The sequence below is a fragment of the Rhinopithecus bieti genome, unplaced genomic scaffold (genome assembly GCF_001698545.2).
Source record: "Rhinopithecus bieti isolate Rb0 unplaced genomic scaffold, ASM169854v2 scaffold_13112, whole genome shotgun sequence".
Classification (NCBI taxonomy): Eukaryota; Metazoa; Chordata; class Mammalia; order Primates; family Cercopithecidae; genus Rhinopithecus; species Rhinopithecus bieti.
The window spans coordinates 1038337-1052991 of NW_016807891.1; the positions used below are offsets into that span (position 1 = coordinate 1038337).

The 14655-nt window shown below is 38.1% G+C and overlaps 1 long non-coding RNA gene across 1 annotated transcript; it reads right to left on the minus strand.

The window, feature by feature from the left end:
* Positions 1–32: 32 nt before the first annotated feature.
* Positions 33–10291, minus strand: LOC108536953 (uncharacterized). Its single transcript, XR_001887672.1, has 3 exons — positions 10123–10291; positions 6147–6379; positions 33–136 (listed from the first exon to the last, which is right to left on the minus strand). It is a non-coding gene; the product is annotated as an uncharacterized LOC108536953 (long non-coding RNA).
* Between the last annotated feature and the right edge of the window lie 4364 nt (positions 10292–14655).

The window sequence follows — 14655 nt, forward strand, 5'->3', positions numbered from 1 at the left end:
TTATTTTTGAAAGGCTGATTTGCTTTGACCCTTTTTAGTTCAATCAGTAGAACGACACTGGTATTCACTGAATTGACATGACAGTATTCATAGCAGCACCATCCACATTGGAAATGCCTCTTTGGGGAAATTGTCCCTAAAGAAGAAAAACCTTTGTTTACAATGCATACATTACTAATTTTAATTTCACTTAAAAAAATATATTATAAAATATATAATGTATATTTAAATAAAGTCTGTTATGTTTATTATGACATAGTATGTTTGTAATTTTAAGTAAATCATATATAATATTGTATATTCATAAATATATTCAATATATAAGATAATATAATATCTAACTAACCAGAAGTAAATCAATAATAATCTAATGCTTCTAAACATAATTTTAATTTAGGAAGCACTAATAAATCTACAAATAATTTTATATCATCACATGATTGCAAGAGATGATAATTTTATATCATCACATGATATATCAAGAGCAGGAAATTATTTTCACATTTACATTATTCACATAATTAATTAAATCTGAATTTGATGCATGTTAGAAAGTACCCTGGAGATATGAAAAAAATGTCGAGATCTAACACCATTTCTCATGGCTTGCTATAGTAGAGCGGTTGTAATAAATAAATAGAAAAGAACTACAAGTAAAGCAATTTCTGATCTAGTGAATTACAGGTGATGAATAGGATGCTGGTCACTCTAGGTAAGGTTTGAAACAAGTCTATTTCATTGTAACCTATCTTAAGAATACTTAGCATTTTAGGTGTCAGCTGTGTAATTCAATCCTTCCATTTCTCAATTTATTTTGTAATATATTTAGTGAACTGCTGAAAAGATCAGAAAAATCTGATTATCGCAAAGACATAAGAAAGGCTGAGAGAGCAATGTATTTTTGATATCATGCCAGATTTTACTTTTACTTCTATTCTATGAAAAAAAATAAATCCAAAAGCTATTTAAACAAAATTAATGGAACGTAGTTCCAGCCTGAAGTCTCTGGAAGATCCTAAAGAACGTTCTTGGCTTTCTCTATCTGTTCATTGTCCCCTTTTGAATTTTACCAAGATGAAGTAGAGGCTTAAACTAGCACAGAAAAAAATAGAAGTAAATGCACAAATCTGATCTCTTAGGTACCTTGAAAATTAACAGCAGGAAGATTTAATTTGTTCAAAGTGGATTATGGACTCTACGAAGGCACAATTACTAAGAATATCTTTAGGGATTTGTTTTAATCTTGTGATTATGCTGTAGGATTTCTGGCCTACCTTAACCCTAAAAGAGTTCCTTGTGGGAGGGGCACCTGAGTTGATCTTTGCTCCTGTTCACCTGCTGTAGTGAGTGGATGTCCAGTGTATAGGAAGGAAAAGTGCAGGATGCTGATGGTGGTCGGGGAGATCTTCTATTCCTGAATCTGTTTGTCTCTTTTCACGGCAACTTGGTGAAAATCCAGGGACTGGCAGACTCACAGTGGACAGGTCTGGCAAAGGGACACATGCTGGTCTGCTAAGCCAATGCCCCAAGTCCCAGTGCCAGTCCCTGAAAAACTGGAACAGATCATGTGGATAACATATGTGCTTGGGAGGGAGGCAGGCCCGGGGAAGGCTGAGCTGTTCCCGTCACACCTGTCCCTTGTAGGCTGGCCCGTGAGTCTGGGATCACTCTGAAATAGAGTGTTAGTTCCCGTAGCCATATATGCAACAATTTGATAAACAAAATAGAATAGCATTGGCTTATAACCCAAACTAAAAAAAAATCCATAAGTCTCTACTGATAAAAATAATTCAATAAATAGATGAATGGGGGAGAAGGGACAAATCTCTTTTTAGTCTTTTTTGTGCAGAAGAATTTCACATCATTTCTGTAGATACTCTGCTCTCAAAGAAGCAGTACGTCAATCCCATCCCTTAAGTGTGGGCTGCACCTAGTTACTTCTTCACAGGAGTTCAGTATGGAAAGTGGAAATAGAGTAAACTTTACAGTAGGGAAATTAGATTAACACTATAGTAGCCAGATGATCAAGGTCAATATCAATCAGTGGTAGTAAGTCATGTTGATAGGCTATACGTTTGATATGATGTGGTGAGAATGGCACTTTAATTCTCTTTAATCATGAGCAAAATATGAGAATAATCCCCGGAGGAACATTTTACAAAATACCTAATCGGTACTTCTCAAAACTTTCAATATTATCAAAAAACAAAAGCCTGATTAATGGTCACATCAAGGGGACTCTACAGAGACATGGCTGCTAAATGGAATGTGGTACCCTGGGTGGAATTCAAGAAAAAAAAAAAAGAATGTTAGGAAGAAAACAAGGAAGATAGAATAAAGAATGAACTTGATTTAGTAACAACATATTGATAGTCCATTAATTGTAACAAATATACCATACTAGCGCAAATAAGGGAAACTTAGAGTAGGATATATGGAAACTCCCTGTGCTAGCCTCACAATTTTTCTATAAATATAAATGACACTAAAAAAAAATAAAGGTTGATTACTTTCTTAAAAAGTCAATCCTGGGAAAGTAGTCCAATCATCCAGAAAGGAACAGCGAAAAAAGACTTGATGAGCAGCAGCATTGTATTTATCTTTCTGTGACTCAGAAAAGTCATTTTCCATTGGGCATAATCTTGAAAAGCAAATAAATAAATGTAGAGTGCTAAAAAGCAAGAGGGATAATGAAGCTCGAAGTGCTGCCTTTTTTCTTTGTAAGGCCAAATTCCAATCAATATAACAGCAGATAGGTGCACCTCTTTGAGGGCAATCAAATTAGGTGATGTACCTTTAGTACGATAATCTTGACCTGCGGACCATTTATTTATAATTGACTGAGAGCACCAATCCCTAATCAAATTCAAGATAAGGCCAAATGTGTAAAATCTTCTTTGCACTTTTGACTTTGCTAAAAGAATGGTGCTTCAAGTGCCCTATTAATTTGGAGTTCCATCCCAAGATGGAGTCATCTGGGGTAAATAAACTATGCAATTTGAATAAAAGTCAGAATTGTTTCTCACTGGGGGCTCTCACCGCTGGGAATGGAGTTTTATAATACTAAATTGAGTTTATGTCGAATATTTATCTGGTATACTCAGCTCATCTTGATAATATCACTTCTCTTGAACGTTCTGAGAGGGAGGGAGTGGACCAGGATGAATTAACCCCATTTAACGCATCGCTGGCACACAATTGCTGTCCCAGCTCCTGCATCCTGCTCCTTTGTTCTGTTGCCCTGTCTTCTGAGCACTCTCCAGAACCATTGTTGTGTGTGCCACTGTCTCTCACCTTGCGTGTGAAAGCAATAGGTAATATGTAGGATGGCATGAAAAATGGGCAGCTCATTAAATTCTGATAGGATTTTCATAGCTATCAGGCAGATTTTGGTCATTCCTCTTTCAATCTTCTATCCTCTGGCCTCATTAGGTTGATGTGAAGCCTCCATTTCAGCCATGCCAGACTCCTCCAGCCATGCCCTCCCATCATCCTCATTATCGCCACTCCCATAACTTTTTGCAACTTTAAAAGCTGTGAAGGGCATTGGTATGATCATGGGCTCCTTTTTCTTAAAGATGCAGGATCCGGACCAGTCACCAGCTGTGTTGCTTGGGATAAGGCAGTTAACCAAACTCAGTTGCCAACAATGCTGCTTGACAGTTGCTAAATAGAGCCAACATTAGCTTAGTTTTTTATTTTATTTGTATTCTCCAACAGTATGTCCAAATGTAAGCAGTTTCTAAAAGTCAAATAATTGTGACTGTCCAAAGATTCATCAATAATTTTTCTTCCCCTCCACAGGAGGCTTCACGTGTCTTGATAAACATTCACAACACCCTAAGAATTAGCAATGCTTGCAACCATCCCCACAGGAGGAGGAACAAGGTGTGGCAGGGCAGTGCCTATGCTGAGGTGAATGTCTGCACCATTGACTAGCCATGGTATTTCTCAGTGGAGTGGTCCACTTCTGTGGACTCTGACAGATCGTTGGAGAACTTTTAGGAAGTTGCTAAATCATTTTCAGATCTCTGAAAGCTTATCATTTAGGTCATTTCTTGTTGTTCTATATACACTAAAATCAGCCTTTTCTATTTTCCAAAAGTAAAACTAATACAGTTCTGTAAATAACATATCATATTTTAGAAAATAGAAAATGCCAATTTTAGTATGTAAATTTATTAAGATACCATAAAAGTAATGATTAAAGGTCATAAAAAACGTACACCTCAAATTTTAACCTCTGTATATAGTGAATTTCATTTTTGCACATATTGCAACATGTATATACATGTGCATATAATTCATGTCCTTATAATAAAGTGAACTAAAAATGTTGCCTTCATTTTTTTCAATAATTAAGCTATAGATTTTTTCTTCTTCTTACAAAATTTTATCAATTATTATGTTTACACTGTGTAACAGTTGCTAGGACTTAACCATTTCCTGATGTTTAGAGAAAAACTGCAGTTCAAGATTTAGAAATTTTCCCTAGAATGCTCCCAGTCAGAATTGGCACCACATTTTCCTATTTCCATATATGCCTTAGGGCCATCTTTATTGCCACTTTAATCAACATATCAAAATATGTTAGTTTATCTCTAAAATGCAGCTGGCAGTATTTCTTGTATTGCTTGGAGCTGGTGGTTTTTGCCAACTGTTTCCATCATTTCCCCTACAGTGTCTCTGAATTTTTGTCATGAAGAGAGTAGAAGTACAGGAAAGGTTAGATCCATGTGATGTCAAAGCAATTGCTATTCAGGTGCCATCCCTGCCTCATTAGGAAGCTACAGCTTCCCTATGGCTTTGTGCAGACAGAGTGCTCTGTCCTGTAATGCTTCTTTCATGTTAATATGCAGGATATTATTAATCCAGAATATCACCATTAAAGTATAGTAAGAGTACTTTAGTTGTTACAGTCTAATGAAGGATGGTATACTGCTACTGTAATAGCTATGTTTCACATTATAAAGGTAAAATCCTGGTGGGGCAATACTTCAATAACCAGTAACCATTATTATGAAATTATGATATTATCCTTTGCAATTCAGCGTCTGAAATTGCTGGGCTTCTTGCAACATCCAAATTCTTAGTCTCTGCCATTGCATTTGTTAGTTTGCATGGATTGGTTAGACTAGAAATGTCTCTAGCTGAAAATGAAGATGTGGCTTTATTTGTGGACATGAGATCAGCTTGAGTTGTTTTGCTTCACTTTTTTCTCGGATAGCCAACTGTTGATTTTTCTTGCTCGGTCATGTTTTGGAAATACACAGTTTAATTGCGTTTAGGAAACTTAATCTGACTTTATCATACTTAACAGAACAATTTAATTGTTGTCTTAGTCCATTTTCACACCAGTATATACTACCTGAGACTGGGTAACTTATTTAAAAAAAAAAAAAAAAAAAAAAGAGGTTTAATTGACTCACAGTTCTGTATGGCCGGGGAGACCTCACGAAACTTACAATCATGGTGGAAGGGGAAGAAAGCACCTCTTTTCACAAGGCAGCAGGGGAGACAGCAAGGGAGCAAAGGTGAAGTGCCACACTTTAAAACCATCAGATCTGGTGAGCACTCATTACCGTGAAAACAGCACGGAGAACAGCACGGAGGAAACTGCCCCCATGATCCAATCACCTCCCACCAGGTCCCTCCCCCAACATATGGGGATTACAATTTGGATTACAATTCGAGATGAGATTTGGGTCGGGACATAGCCAAACCGTATCAATAGTTTAAAGTGGTTCTGTCGATATTATCAAGGGCAGGCAAAAATTCTTACGAGTGACTGGAAGAGTGAAAGAAACCTCCAGCTTTACTTGTTAGATACAAGGTTACCGATAGTAAGACCTCAAAGCGAAACCAGACAGTGAAATGAAACAGTAGCAACCCGGGAACTGGGAGGCATCATCTTGAAGCAATGTAGCCAGACTTCTCAGTGAGTGATGTTGACAAAGGTTTGGGGATGGCAGAGGGGACACTTGCACCAGGCCACGTTCTCAGAAGTGATCTATAGCCTGGAATTAAGTTTCACGCAAGGATTCATGCCCAGGACATGCTGGCCAGTGGAAAGTCTCCAGTCGTCCTTCCACCGTTTGTATAGATTTACTCCAAATTAAACAAACTCCATCTCTCCCAGGCCCTACCTCCTGGGGAGAATTCTTCACTTGTAAAAATTCTTCACTTGTAAATATTGATTATTACTGGGAATCCTTAGCCCTCTTCTGCCACAGTCAGACTTCCCTCGGGTACCTGCCACTTCATTTTAATCTTAATTGTATCAACCAAGTCTTCAATTCACATTTGTGGTCCTGTTTGATCCTGACTCTCCAAAGCTGAGATCTTAACACACACATTCTCTGCCCTGGATTCCTTGTTCCTGTAAGGGTAGAATGAATAATTGGCATTATTCTCTCTTTGTCTGTCATTCAGGCATATTTCTCCAATTCCTTGTTTTTTACATTTTTTGTTTTTGACATTTTTTCCGTTATTACATTTTTGTTGTTTAGATTTTTTTATTTAGATGAACCCACATGTCTTCTCCTATAAAGCTTTTGTTAATAATTAGAAAAGCCTTTCCTATTTCAAGATTATTCTAACTATATCATGTGTTTTCTAATATGTCTATGGTTTTAATTTTAAGTGACTTTTGATATATCTGGAATTTATTTTAGTATAAGTGGTGAGATGTGGATTCAATTTTTGTTTTGGAATAGCTAAGGAGTTGTCTTGATCACATTTATTTACTAACCCACATTTGCCCACTGATTTAAAAGTGAAACTCTATTTTGTTTACAAAATCCTATACTTTTTAGCTTATTTCTAGATCCTGAATTATGTTCTATTGATTGTTTAGTCTCTTTGTGCCTTGGTGTCAGTTACACTTTCTTTCTTTCTCTTTCTCTTTTTCTTTTCTTTTTCTTTGTTTCTGAGACAGGGTCTGGCTCTGTTGTCCAGGCTAGAATGCAGTGGCACAATCTCAGCTCACTGCAACCTCTGCCTCCTGGGCTTAAGCAATCCTCCTGCCTCAGCCTCCCAAGTAGCTGGGACCAGAAGTGAACTCCACTATGCTTGGCTAATTTTTCTATTTCTTAAAAGAGATGGGGTTTTGCCATGTTAAACAGGGGGGTCTTGAACTCCTGAGCTCAAGAGATCTGCTCACCTCAGCTTCCCAAAATGCTGGGATTACAGGTATGAGACACTGTGCCCAGCCCACACTATTTTAGTTAGTGTTGCTTTCTGTTAGGTTTTTAATATCAAGTAGAATTAGTTCAGCTTTATTACTCTTAATTTGTGGCACTGCCCTACATATTCTTGCACACTTATTTTCCCAAAGAACTTCAGAATCAACTTATGTATGTGAGAAAATAATGTTGATTTTACATTCATTGGATGAGCACTGAATGTTCATTGACTATATGTATAGGCTAATTTATATAAACAGGCTTCTTGACACCTTGTTGATCAGGTTTTTAATTTTCAATCCAGGTTTAGGATATTCATTGTCATTTAACTTCTGCTGTGTCCTTCAGTATAATTTTAAAGTTGTGTTTCTCTGCACTGTATACAAGCTTTGTAAAGTTTATGTTATTTTGTCTATGTCTGTTATTCTTATAAATACAATATTTTGTGTCATTACATTTTCTGGCAGGTGCCTGTGTTTAGTTAAGCTACTTATTTTATAGTAATTTTGTATTTACCAAATTACAGAATTCTGTAATTGATTTTAAAAGTGTTTTTCCTTGATTCTTTTATATTTAGTCTCCATACGGTCCTGCCTCTCATAGCTACTTAAACCTGAAACCCATTACTTATTTGTGGGTTTTCCAATATATATGTAACATAGGTTTCTTTGTTTTCTAGCAACTATTATTTTTATAGCTGCATTAGTTTGTGAGACTACCGCTTATTTTCTGCTACATAAATTAGAAAATTGAAATTTGAGGGAAACTCATTAACAAATGATTATTCTCTTCCCTAGTTATTGCCTACCACAAAGGAGTGTTGTGAGAATTAAACAGATGATTTCTTCAAATTAGTTTTGATTGATACAGAGAACGGTTCCACATAAGTACTAAGAATTAGGATAAAGATTTATCTCAGTATTCAAAAACAGACAGAGATTATAAACTAAGAATGTTAAGTGGACCTGTGTGTTTGAAGAACTGATGTTGTATCTATGAAATGGAGATTTAGGCTCTCCATAAATGATAGAGATTAGTACAGCAAGTGCAACGACATGGCTTAGAGGAAAAGTCAAATATGTACTCATAAAGGCTATGTTTTCAAAAAAAGAAGACACAGCCAAAATGCATGTTGATTTTTGTGAGAATGAGCATTTAGCAGCAGGACACATAGAAATGTATTCATAGTTTGCAGGCTTCAGTAACACTAGCAGATGCCACTCTAAGCATTTCAGGTGCAAAGGGTTTCATAAAGGATTTAGGTATTATATAACAGCTGAAAATTAGGAAATCTGCCACAAAAATCAGGGAACCTGCCCCTGGACCTCTCAGCCTGAAACTTTGAAGCGAGTGGTTCTCAAAAATCCCGTGGGGATGCTTCCTTGGTGCTTAGGATTCCCTGGGGACCTACTCCCTCCCTCAGATTAGCAAAGTAGATGGCTCCCAATCTCCCCTCTGCCCCTGCTACCTTCCCTACTGGCCCCAGGAAACTGTAGTGACCCTGGTTTCTGCCCAGCGGTCCAGTTGTATCTGAATTTCTCTCTTTATCAAATTCTAACCTGGAGCCATTCAAGAAACGAGATTTGGAGCATTCTATTTCCTGGCCTTGCTGGCAACATAGGGAAGTTCTTAGAAAAGGCAGTGGTGCATATAAGCTGACCAAAGAGAGGGCCATAAATGCACCTAATAACATGATGTGAGAGACTCTGGTTGGTGTGTGGCTTTACTGCACACAGTGACTCGGGGACCATGGTTAGTTCATCTTATGCCTTTGTTAGGTGTGGCGAGTACCCGAATTGCCGGAGGGGAATCTGTATGGGCCTGCAGCAACTTCAGTTCTTACCTCCTCGGAATAAAGAATTTGATTGAGAGGCATAAGGCAGAAAAAGAGACCAAGGCAAGTTTCTGAGCAGGAATGGAAGTGTATTAAAAAGCTTTAGAGGCTGGGCATGGTGGCTTACGCTTGTAATCCCAGCAATCTCAGCACTTGGGGAGGCCAAGATGGGCGGATCATGAGGTCAAGAGATTTAGACCACGGTGAAACCCCGTCTCCACTAAAAATACAAAAATGAGCTGGGCGTGATGGCATGCACCTGTAGTCCTAGATGCTCAGGAGGCTGAGGCAGGAGAATTGCTTGAACCTGGGAGGTGTGAGCCAAGATCACACCACTGCACTCCAGCCTGGCATGACAGAACAAGACTCCGTCTCAAAAAAAATAAAAGCTTCAGAGCAGGAAAGAAAGGAAAGTACACTTGGAAGACACCCAAGCAGGGACCTTGGAGGTCAAGTGTGGCATTTGACCTTTTGACTTGGGGTTTTATATGTTGGCCTACTTCTGGGGTGTTGCATCCCTTTTTCCTTCTTTCTTTCCTTAGGGTGAGCCACCCTCATGCACGGTGCCCCCCTTGCACCTGGGAGGTGAGCATGCGCAGTGTGTTTAGGAAGTTGTATGCATGCCCACCTGAGGCTTTCTTCCCTTTTCTGGTGGAATGCCCCCGGAAGGTCATAGTCATACTCTGTCATTTTGTCTCTTAATGAGCATGCTCGAGCTTACTTGCCCATTTCCTGAGATTTTACTGGAAGCTGCTGATTACCAATTTCAAGTATTTTTATCTATTGGGAAATTGCTTCTCTCTGGTGCTGACTGCAACCAATTATCATTTTGGAGAACCAGTGTGACAACTGCTGGACCATCAGGAAACAGCCTGTCCCTGGTATCAGCTGTGACCAATCATCATTTTAGAAAGCCAGCGGTAACTGCCGGAACATCATCTGTTGGTGGCCTGACATTCCTGGTTGGCTGGGTTGTGGGGAGCCCTTTACTGCCCCACTCATGCCTGACTAACGACCTGCTATATCACCTTCCCCATCCCCTTGGGGCTGAGTCCTCCACATCATTCAGCAGATGGTGCATGGTTGGAGAGTTGAGTGATGTACCTGCTTTTCAGCTGCCTTGGGCTAGAAGTGACCCTATCACTTCCACTCACATCCAACAGGCACAGATAGGTTCACATCCCCATCTGGCTACAAAGGGGGCTTGAAGGCGTAGTGTCTGATGTGAAGCTACACCCCAGTGACCATTCCATATGATAGAAAAGGGGACAGTGACACTGGTGCATAGAGCCTAAGAAATAAAGAATCAAAACATAAACATTAAAGTCCACTTTGATATTACATTTTTAAAAATTAATCTTGGGATTAATCTTGGGATCAGTACTCAACATGAAATAATACTTTCTCAACATAGTTACATGCTTGATATCTTAGATTGTTCCTAATCTTTAAAACATTGTATTCTATACTTTGGAATATGCTTGAGTTTTGCACAGGACAAAAATATTGGCTAAAAGAAACCTAATGTCATTACATGTCTGAATTAAACTAAGGTATTATCTATCTTTTGTTTTCTGTTGTTGTAATTCACACTGGCCATAAGCCCACAAGGAATGGCCTTAGTGTTCTAAATCTTTTAGAGAATCATACCTCATAAAAAATGATGAAAAGGTATTGAAGTCCCAATGCAATATACGTATTATTCATTATATCACACATCGTAATATTTACTTAAATTTCTACAAATATGTGTACCTTCTGTCCCTGTCCTTGGCTATTAAAGTAAGACTTTTGGCTCACCCTATTTGGAACAGTCTGTAGTCACCCAATACATTGTGCTAGGAGTGTTTTGTCATTAAGGAGAAAATAAACAAGTGCTCTTCCGAACCAACTTCTACTTAAGTCACTTAGCCAAGAGATTTTCAGGAGCTGACTTAAGCCAGGAAAGTGCGATAACTTTTATCCCTAAAAACAGTTTGACTGAATATTAAATGAATTAATGTTTATTTATCTGCCTTTGGCCTAGGATTTCTGAAGTGAGATGTTCTCATCTCTTGCGCTTAACAATGGCTGGTGCATTTATTTCAGTGAATAGAATGTGGACCCATGCATCTGACCAAAGGGATCTTAAATAGACATTCATCACGATAATGCAGCTGCTTCGTTGTCCTTTACAATCCGTGAAATTCAAACCAGAGTCACATCATTGTCATCATTGAGTCACCTACAAAATGAGTTTTGAGTTAAGTTTGAAAATCACATGAATTTTTACAGCGGAAAAAAAAAAATTGTTACAGAGATTCATGTGTTTCCCCAAAGTGCCATTACTGCTTAAAGGTTAATTAGTTGTATTATACACCTCTGTTTCCATTGAGCTATTGCCTTATTAGACTCAACTCTGGGTACCTGCTTGAACTATCTCTGCCCTAGTGATTGTCTTCTATGTGTTTGAGATTTGAGTATCTTTAGCCAGAATTTCAGCACCGTTTGAGGCAGTAGCTACACCTGTGACAAGGATATTTTATAGATCATATATTTTTTTCACACAGTTTTTTTCTTTCTAAAATAAGCTTGGCACAAAAGGGCTCACAACATAGGCAGCATTACCATAAAATTTTAAACAGAGTGTACTTAAAACTTCATAAAACCAGATGATGATAAGAATAGCACATTTTCACATAATTAGAGATTTACTGCGGTATTATAATTTCATTTCCACAAAGCAACCTTTCATACAAAGGGTTTTCAAGCATGTAATTATGAAATGCAGTTCAAAATGCCAAGTGGAAATGGCATGTATAGAATTTCTGAATAGTCATGTCAGGCACAGTCTGAGCTTATGGGAAACTGGGAAGGGTTCTAGCACTTGGCACTTTGTGGGTCTAAAAAGGAAGCCTGGAATGACAAAAGAAGTAATAGAATGTAAGTGAATTCCTCCAAGTGGTAACCTAAAGTCAACCTGAGTTTCCTCTGTGAATGTACAGACCTGTCATAAGAGTGCTGCTGGGGCATCGGCCCCTCTGCAAGAGTGTGTTGCATGTGGAGCCAATTCCTCAGTTACTACCAACTGTGCTTGACAGTCACAAAGTCTGTCTCTCAGCGTGTACTGTATCATTAACAGCTGTTTCGGGTTGCATTGTGCTGAATCCCCTCAACATTTATCTTGAAGTCATAATACCTGTTACCTCTTTTTTTAATTTATTTATTTTTATTTTTATTTTTTTGAGACAGAGTTTCTCTCTTGTTGGCCTGGCTGGAGTGTAATGGTGCAATCTCAGCTCACACAACCTCTACCTCCCGGGCTCAAGGGACTCTCCTGCCTCAGTCTCCTGAGTAGCTGGGATTACAGGCATGTGCCACCATGCCTGGTTAATTTCATAATTTTTTGGTAGAGACAGGGTTTCTCCATGCTGGTCAGGCTGGTCTCGAACTCCCGACCTCAGGTGATCCACCTGCCTCGGCCTCCCAAAGTGCTGGGATTACAGGCATGAGTCGCTGTGCCCGGCCACCTGGTACCTCTTAATGCAAACTTATTTGCAAATAGAGTCATTGCAGATGTAATAAGTTAAGATGAGGTCATACTGGAGTATGGTGGCCCCTAACCTGATATGACTCATGTCTGTACAAAAACAAGTTTGGACACAGAGAACACACTGGGAGACATCAAGTGAACATGGAGATGAGATTGGAGTGATGTTTCTAAAAGGCAGTGAGCATAAAAGATCGCCAGCAAACTACCAGGAATTCAGAGAGTGCATGAAACAGAGTCTCTCTCTCAGCTCTCAGAAGCAACCAACTCTGCTGACAGCTCCATCTCACACTTGTAGCCTCCAGCACTGTGAGGTAATAATATTCTGTTGTTTAAGGCACTCAACTTGTGGTATTTTGTTAAAGCAGCCTAGAAAACTAATACAATAGCATGACTGCAACTGGAGCTATTCACGTTTAAATAAAAAACTGCACTTTTAAATGAGCATGACATAATAGTTCAACAAAAATATACTTGAGGAGCATTAGGTTTTGTGCGATTGCGATCTAAAATCTATCGGACAAGCCATTCTGTCATAGCTCGGCATGTTTAACTTGGTCCATTAAGTCTTCGTGGATATTGAGTAGGTGAAATTCCATGAAAATTTAAGGTATCTCTGCATTTTCTTGCCGAACTACGGACAAATATACAATTACTGAAGATGAGCAATAATATCTAAGTTGTGTCCTCTTAGTTCCGAGATAGCAAAGCTCTTAGAAGACTAAACTACGTGATATGAAAACCAAGACAAATATGATTTTAAAGAAAATTATATAAGATTATTATATCTGTGAATTAACAATAAATATTCATATTTTATTCACTAAAGAATGTCTCTTACCCATTGATTATCCTATTGGAAATGAAATAAATATAAATAAATTGTGAAGGAACAATGTACATAATATGTGTGGTTTCCTTGAACCTGTCTGAAAAATTGTTTTATTTTTTGTTGATTTATGACCAGAATTTGGAAGCCTTTGCCTGCATAAAGACACTAAGCTGTTGTTGTGATTAAAATCTCTTTAATATTGCTATTGATTGACATTTTAACTGAAAAATATTTTTAAAATGCAGAATCCCATATAATAATGATTTAGAAGACACGAGTATTGTCCTAAAGTTGTAATTAAAAGTTAAAACTTTATATTTTACAGAGTAGTTTTACAATCTGGTAATGTTGCCTCTCTCAAACCAATTAATTTAAATGAACCAAAGTCCACAAACAGATATACAGACAGTGCAACTCAACATATAAGAATTCAGTATAATGCCCGTTCTGCATTGAGATAATTTATATAGTGACAGAAAGTGGTTTAGTGGTTGCCTAGGGCTGAGGATGAGAATAGTGTGGGTAGTAACTGTCATTGGGTACAAGGCCCATTTGTAGGGTGATGAGGTGGGCTGATAAATGACCCTTTTCTTAACGTACACCCACTTCTAAATCTCCAGGGTCTGTTAATTTTATCTTAAATTGCAAAAGATGTAATTAAATTAAGAATGTTGAAATGAGGAGATTACCCTGGGGTTTTCTGGTGGATTCTAGATGCAATCATGTATATCTTTATAAGAGGTAGATGATGGAGGGAGAATTGACACACACACGATGGAGATGGTCATGTGAAGACAGAGCAGAAAGACATTAGTAGATTCTAGCCTTGAAGATTTGAAGGTTGAAGCAATGCCACCATAAGCCAAGGAATGCCTACAGCCACCAAAAGCCAGAGAGGTAAGCAGCAGGTGATCCACCAGAACCTCCAGACAGAGCATGGCCTTGTCACACCTTGACTTGGGCTCCATGAGACTGATTCGGACTTCTGGCCTCCAGAACTGTGAGGAAGCAAACTTCTGTTGTTTTAAGCCATCAAGTTTATGGTGATTTGTTACAGCAGACCAAGAAAACTAATAGAACTAATGAAAATGTTCTAAATTTTATGTTGGGATGATGGTTGTACAACTCTGTAAATACACTAAAATTTATTTAGTTGTTCACTCAAGATGGGTAAATTTTGTGCTGTATAAATTACATCTCAGTGAACCTGATTTTTAAAAGGATTTAACAAGCATATCAAAAGATTAAAATTTTAAAATGTTAGGTAAACTTCTTA